This window comes from Eriocheir sinensis, chromosome 26 (assembly GCF_024679095.1).
Source record: "Eriocheir sinensis breed Jianghai 21 chromosome 26, ASM2467909v1, whole genome shotgun sequence".
Taxonomy (NCBI): Eukaryota; Metazoa; Arthropoda; class Malacostraca; order Decapoda; family Varunidae; genus Eriocheir; species Eriocheir sinensis.
In genome coordinates, this window is record NC_066534.1 from 2187784 (window position 1) to 2196093 (window position 8310).

The 8310-nt window shown below is 42.4% G+C and overlaps 1 long non-coding RNA gene across 5 annotated transcripts; it reads right to left on the bottom strand.

Annotated features, from left to right (window-relative positions):
- Window positions 1-738: 738 nt before the first annotated feature.
- On the bottom strand, window positions 739-7748 carry LOC127003697 (uncharacterized). Of its 5 annotated transcripts, XR_007757342.1 has the most exons (6): window positions 7288-7741; window positions 5825-5962; window positions 4994-5090; window positions 4820-4906; window positions 4401-4495; window positions 739-1010 (listed from the first exon to the last, which is right to left on the bottom strand). It is a non-coding gene; the product is annotated as an uncharacterized LOC127003697 (long non-coding RNA). The 5 variants fall into 5 exon arrangements; XR_007757340.1 differs by having other exon boundaries at window positions 4820-5090; window positions 5825-5907; window positions 7267-7748; XR_007757339.1 differs by having other exon boundaries at window positions 4820-5090; window positions 7267-7744.
- Between the last annotated feature and the right edge of the window lie 562 nt (window positions 7749-8310).

The following is an 8310-nucleotide window of genomic DNA, read 5'->3' on the forward strand; positions in this document are numbered from 1 at the left end:
TCATTACTTAACCCGGTGGTAGCAGCGGGGACCATGTTTCTTAATGGTCCCTCGGAGCGAGAAAAATGAGAAAAAATCACCCCTCACGCAAACCATTTCATAATATATATCAAAGCATTTGTGATCAGATTATGTATCCTCTATTTTGGGGGGTTTATAACATGGCACAAATTTGGCCCGTCGCTGCTACACGGTAAAGCCACAAATTTGGCCCGTCTCGCTTACGGTAAAGCCACAAATTTGTCCTGTCGCTGCTACACGGTAAAGCCACAAATTTGTCCTGTCGCTGCTACACGGTAAAGCCACAAATTTGTCCTGTTGTTGCTACACGATAAAGCCACAAATTTGTCCCGTTGCTGCTACACGGTAAAGCCACAAATTTGGCCCGTTGCTGCTACACGGTAAAGCCACAAATTTGTCCCGTCGCTGCTAAACGGTAAAGCTACAAATTTGTCCCGTTGCTGCTACACGGTAAAGCCACAAATTTGTCCCGTTGCTGCTACACGGTAAAGCCACAAATTTGTCCCGTTGCTGCTACACGGTAAAGCCACAAATTTGTCCCGTTGCTGCTACACGGTAAAGCCAAATTTGTCCTGTTGCTGCTACACGGTAAAGCCACAAATTTGTCCTGTCGTTGCTACACGGTAAAGCCACAAATTTGTCCTGTTGCTGCTACACGGTAAAGCCACAAATTTGGCCTGTCCGCTACACGGTAAAGCCACAAATTTGGCCCGTTGCTGCTACACGGTAAAGCCACAAATTTGTCCCGTTGCTGCTACACGGTAAAGCCACAAATTTGTCCCGTTGCTGCTACACGGTAAAGCCACAAATTTGTCCCGTTGCTGCTACACGGTAAAGCCACAAATTTGTCCCGTTGCTGCTACACGGTAAGGCCACAAAATTATTGGGTTAATAAGGAATCTTACCTTCATTCCCTGGAGGACTTGTGAAGGCCTGTGAAGACTTGAAAACCTCCCTACAGCAACACCTTCACAGCTGACATGACGATGCTGCAGCAGGGAAAGAAGGGACAGTTATCAGCACGAGGAAGCTCACTACATTTGAAATACTAATTGTGGGAAAAGTGTGAGAAATTAACACTAAATGGTGGCCTACTTTAGATAGCAAGGATAGAAACATGACAATGGCCTAACTCTAAACCTCTACTGAAGCAGGATGGCTAGCTAACTGGACCACTGAAGGAACAGTCCAGTAGTGATGGTCACATGTTTCTTCATTCAAGTTCCTGAGATGTCCAAATCTATGCTCCAGCAAAATATATATTTCAGATATTTTCTCCTAATGTTCAAGTGCCCTAAGAGTTATTTAGGTTTTCATCAACGTTAATTTTTGCAATGTGATCCATGCAGTCTGCACATGTACTTTGGGCAGGTCAGACCCACGCCTTGCTGCATCACAGGCCTGCAAAAAGTTACAGTAATGCTGGAAATGCCTTCAAATATGAACTGTTGTCAACTGCTCTAGAGTTCATATATATATATATATATATATATATATATATATATATATATATATATATATATATATATATATATATATATATATATATATATATATATATATAATTAAGAAATAAAATCTTCCAGCCTCAAACTCCTTGGTACAACAGTGAGATCCAAGTAGTATTTTGTAAGCTTGAATAAATGAGATGCCATCCACATGAGTGAGCATTGCATCAATACTTCCATGCAGCCAATTTGTCCAAGGCAACAGTCAAATACCTGCAACAAACAAATGCAAGGCAAGTCAAACACACGACTTGGTTACAGAACAAAAAATAAGATGTGTGGAAGGTCAAGAAGATCAGTAAAGCTTAGGTCCAGAGATTCTCATATTGAAATAAATAATAAATAATGAAAGGTGAGGCACACACCAGACCCTGCCATCCTTACTACAACATTACTTATTGGCACACACCAGACCCTGCCATCCTTACTACAACATTACTTATTGGCACACACCAGACCCTGCCATCCTTACTACAACATTACTTATTGGCACACACCAGACCCTGCCATCCTTACTACAACATTACTTATTGGCACACACCAGACCCTGCCATCTTTACTACAACATTACTTATTGGCACACACCAGACCCTGCCATCTTTAGTGTCAAGTCACTGAAGCTTCTGGAGTGTTCTGGCAGCAGTGTTCGGTGTGTGGGCAGGAAACAAGACAAACAAAAAAGAATACAATGTCTATGTCAGTGTTTGGAAAGCATTCTGCATGTTTGGGTAATGTTTTTTTCCTTCTAAATTCAGCCCATAGCTACAGACATCTAAACAACTACGCTGCACTCAACAAAAACTTGAGTGCCTTCATTAACCCGTAAGCTGCGGGACTGAGATTCTGAGTGCGTCGCCTAGTGCGGCTATATCAGCGAGAGATTGACCTTCAATAAATGATATCTAAGTTACATAAATGTGTCATAAATATTACAATACACATATCTGTAGCTCGAAATGTGTTGTATCCTGCATATTTCTTAGATTTTTCTATCACAAAAATGTTTTTCTGGCAGTATCTGAAGCCGCGGCGGAAACTTTTTGGCGCCTGTTTGAAAAGCCCGCTTCCAGAAGGCTTACAGCAGCTTACCACTCAGCCGCCCAGAAGGCGTACAGCAGTTTGCGGGTTAAAGCTCGGCACCAAAAGTTGAACATCATTTTGTATAACTTTTCTATTACCAACTAAACCCAATTAGTAGAAAAAAATATTAGGAATGAGCAAATAATTGATTTTTGCAAACCGTTCTTAATACTTCAATGAAATAATTATAACCAAAAAGCTGAATTAATCCTGAGAAAGTATTTTGTGAGTTATTCTATAACTAATTCTATATTTGAGCTCAATGTAATGAAACCCATTTCTATAGATACCACATAATCTATCAAACATTAAGCATTTTACTAAGCACTTTTATAACAGAATCTTAGTAAAAATACATTTACAATAACTCTGCAAACCATCCCCCAGCTGCCACACCTCTGCCTCAACACACCTGGGCCATAGCTGGGCGTTATCGCGATACTTTATCGCTGATAACAAAATCGGGTTATCGGCCATCTGCTACTTATTTAAATGTATATCGATATCTTCATTACTTTTGTAAGCAAACTAGCGATAATCGCTACTTTTTCCGCCTCTCAGAAGAAAAAAAAACGTTGTCTCCTCCCTACTGCGCATGTGTGGTCCGGGCGCCCGGTGTTGTATGAAAAAATTTCGGGGTATGAAATATCTTCGGTGAAGAGATTTCATATTTAGATCATTAACATTAAAACACTAGGTTATTTTTTATGTTACTCAAAAATCAATATATCAAAGAGAAAAATCATTTAACTTTGCCCCAAAAATGATTATTCACTGCCTCAAATTTGATATTCCATATTCGTTTGTGAGCATGCCATGGTATTGAAGGCACCCGGTGTTGTGTTATTTGGTGTCCCATCGTCAAAAGCTGGCACTTTTGTTTACAAACACTAGTCTCTCGTGAACTACACATGCTCAGACCAGTAAGTGTAGCCTGTACAGTCTCACAAAGCTTTTTAACATTAGAGTTGCTGAGGCTGAATCAGACAAATACCATATCCTCGCTGTTTCTAGGATGACACTCTGTACATATAAATACAACTCGTACAGAGTGTCGTTCTAGAACCAGCGGGGATGGTGGTACTGTATGTCTGATTCAGCCTTCCAGCAACTCCTAATTACGGTTAAAAAGCTTTGTGAGACTGTACAGGTCTACGCTTGCTGGTCTGAGCATGCGCAGTTCACGAGAGACCAGTGTTTGTAAACAAAACCAGCTTATGAATGTGGGGACGCCAAATAACACAACAGGTTCAGGGTTTCCAGTATTACCGTCCTTAGCTACGTGTCAACGTGTGGTTTTCAGGTTTTGTAAGTTTTCTAAAATACAGATAATAAAAATTTGAATTCATCTATGTTTTTTATTTGAAATATCAATATAGAGTCGTTTTCGCCTATCGGACTTATCGCTAGCTAGTATCGGAATTGTGGATTAATATCGGGTATCGGTTATCGCCTATATTTGTATTTCCAGTTAACGAATATCGGTTATTACCGATAAGGTTTTCCATTATCAGTTATCGGTTATCGGGAATAAGGTTTTCTGTTATCGTGCCCAGCTATGACCTGGGCACACTTTTACACAATTAGTCACATTTTTTTTGAGTTATAGAAAAAAAAATTGAAGGCACAATATTTTGTTAGGCTTTGTCTGAAGACCTTGCAAAATGCTTGGTCTGAAATTCAAATACAGGAAAATCACTTTGAATAGAAATCAAAAGGAAATGAAACAAGTCACTTCTGAAGACATTCCAAAAATTACAAACAGGGAAGGGATGCCTGATGGTGCCTTACCTCTGGTGGCTCCATGGGCCCTGGGGGAGGGATCCTGGCCGGGGTGGAGGAGGCGCCAGGGTCTGGTGCTGGCTCTCAAGATTACCCTCATCAACCTGCATGACGGCACCAGTTCAGTCTGTGCCTCTGGGTACAAATTGCATCTTTTGCCACTTTAATCCTACTAAAGCCTAACACTAGAGCTTCAAAATCTACCAACACTCAACCTATAAAAATAAATCCATAAAAATGTCCACGGTGAATCACAAGGTTACGGCTGACGCAACACACCTTCACACAGGACAAAATGACATCTTTTCTAGCTCTGAAACAACTTGAAGGAGATGTTTTCTTTTTAAAGTATTTGAATACTTCATTTTTGGGTGAGTGTTAATAATGAATGAATCTGAATGAAATATAATACAGCACATCTTCATCACCTGCTGGTCCTGAGTGGGTTCACCAGCTGTACTGTCACACAGGGGTGCTCAGAGGAGGCTCCAGCCCTTCACCAACTGGTTCATCACCTGCTGGTCCTGAGTGGGTTCACCAGCTGTACTGTCACACAGGGGTGCTCAGAGGAGGCTCCAGCCCTTCACCAGCTGGTTCATCACCTTCTGGTCCTGAGTGGGTTCACCAGCTGTACTGTCACACAGGGGTGCTTGGAGGAGGCTCCAGTCCTTCACCAACTGGTTCATAATCGTTTATAGCCTGTTCCAACACACAGTGACTCAGACACACAGGAAAACACATGTAAGCCTCATTTAACATCAATATTTAACAGTCCATATCCAATTTCAATGACTATCTTTTAGAGTGAGGTACAAAGTATGTTCTACAATACACCTCTGGAAAGGTCACAGTGATTCTTTAATGATGCTAAATGACAGCTTGATGCACAAACACCAACAATGACATCGGGCAAACAAGACAACACATGGATACCACACTAACTCACACACCCGGAGAAGCAACACATGAGCAGACGTGTCTTTAATTTGTTGAGTTACCAGTGATCAGAGGTGACTGATGTGTTGTAGAGTGTGTCTAGGAAAGCCTGAAGGGACTTGTGAAGGCCTCAGTGCTGATGTTTGCACAACTCTGGGTGACCATGTTTGCCGTGGTGCCGAGGGAAGGAGGACTGTAAGCTGCTGCAGGGACAGGCTTTGTCAATGGAGCCAGATAGAAATAACAAATTCAATGCAAATAAAAGCAATGGATAGAAAAGGCAGGAAAAAGGTGCTTGAAGGATATACAAAAAGAGATTTCTGTATATTAATGCACCGAGGTGGCCTGGACAGGGAAATAAACCAGTCCAAATCCTAAAATTAATGTAAAGACAAGTTTGACAGAGTGAGACACACAGACAGATCCCTGTGAGTGCAACTCATTTCCTGTTTACCACAACCAGGAATATAAACAAGTATACACACACACACACACACCTCATTGATGTCAGCATCCCTGTACTCCTTGGCAGGCTCCAGGGAGTCCTCCTCCAGGGGTGGTCCAGCGTGAAGGAGGGAGCCTGGGAGAGGTGTCTCGTCAAGCTTTGAAGCAATCCCAAAAACGTGAGCATTCCCCTGTTTGAGACAGGGAATCAGTGACCTCCATGAGACGCTGAACACTACGGACGTGCTTAAGCTGAGTCCAGACACTGTAGGCTACGTGTCGCTAATTTTGCCAATTTTTATGAAACTGATTTGATGCATGACCATCATATAAGTTTTGCATATATACACTTACATCCACTATGCTGTTCAAGTGGCTTTGTTCAATATATACAAATGTTTATCTAAAATAATAATATAAGAAACTGTTGTGCTGGAAATGTCTTCAGCCAGACACAATGATCATTTTGTAAACTGAGAGCCAGCTGGTGCACATACATCATGCATGACACACACACACACACACAAAGACATAAATAAACATAGCTTCCCGCAAAGAAATATAGAGGTTTGGAACAGACCAAGTGAGGATGTAGTATTGGCGAGAAGTGTGCAAAGCTTTAAGGAAAAGTTGGATAAATGTAGATACGGATATGGGACCACACCAGTGTAAACCCAGGCCTGTAAAACTACAACAAGGTAAATACAACAACTAGCTAAATACACACACACACACACACACACATTTTTTTCACAACAATTTGACTCAATCAATATTCATGATTTCACTATAATGCTTGCTCAAGGGAATGCAAATTTGTCGAGTTCTTCAAACAATAAATTTCTAAGCGCATTCTACATTAATCTCACTATGTTACTGTTGGATATATTATTTAAAAAAAAAAAGATTTTTTAGAGGCATGAGCGACGGCCGAAGAGAAAGGAATGCATGAGACTGGTGTCTATTAATGGTTAAGGTGGTGAGGAAAAGAGGAAAGTAATGATTGAAAATTTTGTAAATGGTAGAGTGGATGTGTTGGGAGTGACTGAAACACATAGTTGAGGAACTGGTGTGAGTGATGGCAGGGGAGGGGGTGCCTGGGGGGTTGTATGGACGGGGATGGATGAGAAGTATGGAGGCAGGAGTAAGGAAGTGTTGTGATGTCTGAAAGAGTGTGGAGACTGATTATGGTTGGAAGGGATCAAGAATTGTGTGGCTGAAAGGAAAAGTAGGTTTAGAAAAGTATGCATGGGTGTGTATTTATGCACCAGTAAATGTGAGGAGTAAAAAAGGACTGAGAGAAAGGGAAGCTTTTTGGGAGGAAGTGAATGCATGTTTGAACAGTTTTGAGAAAGAAAGGAAACTTATTATGATGGGAGATATGAATGTGTGATGAATGTGTGATGGATGTGGTGGGAAAATGGGGGAGGCTCGTGGTTCAAAGTGCCTTTTCTCTGAGGTCCAGGCCAGTCTGGGAAGGCTGCGTGGCACTGACCTGAGGGTGTCACAGGCTGACCTGAGGGTGTGGAGCCTGGCTGGGGCTGCCTTGCGGCTGGTGTGGGGGAGTGTAGCCGTGGCAGGAAGTGTTCTGGTGTGTGGGGCGCCGCGCCTGGCCAGCGTGGGGCTGAGGGTGTCACACGCGGCCTGATTGTTTACATGTAGATCCTGATGATGATGATGATGTTCTTGCCTTTGTCTTTGCAACGGCGTCTCCGATACTTCTTCAAAGATTTGTCGCCTAGTATCACTAGGGGACAACGGGCCCTTGTCCGAAGACGGCGGCCGTCAGGAGGGAAAACATTGCTCCCTCCTTGCACGGGGGAGCACCGGCCATTGCTGGAGGCAGGACGTGCCGACAGACCGACTCTATTGGCGATCGAAATCGATCTAGCCGAGCAAGTCTGCCTGTCGACGAGGACTGGCGTACGCAAGGACACCCCAAAAGGCTACTACTGCCATATCTCAAAACCACAATGAGTTTGGTCCATTAGCCTAATATTGTAGAAATACTTGAAGTAAACGAGTTTTATCTTAAGTAGTATAGATTGATTGATTGTTCATTGTTGCGTTTAACAACAAAGGAGAAGGGAGGAACATGCCATCCCAGGCATTGCATCGTGTGATTATTAGCCTCTTCCATTTAGTAGTAGTAGTAGTCGGTCGGGAGTTTTGCCTTTGTAACGGCACTCCCTGACGTGTCTACTGTCTGGGTCTATTGTTTTCCTTTTTCTTTCATTCTTTTTTCTCTTATTGTCCAAAACTTGTGTACTGTTGTTTTCGTTTGTTCGGTGTGTTCATTTTCAAATAAAAATGTTCCAATGTTGCAGCAGCCTCACGCACTTTATGCTTTCCTCTGCACAGGCCGGGCAAAGTGTCGCAGGTCTTCGTGTTCAGCTTCACACATGTCACACTTGGTTTCCTCTTGCCGGTGTCTGTTTCTGTCTTTTAGTTGCATGTTGTTTGTCCTGCATCTGAATAGCACTTCTGAGGCTTGGTTGTTGGTGTATACCTCCTCTTGCCCTCCCAACTCCTGTCTCCA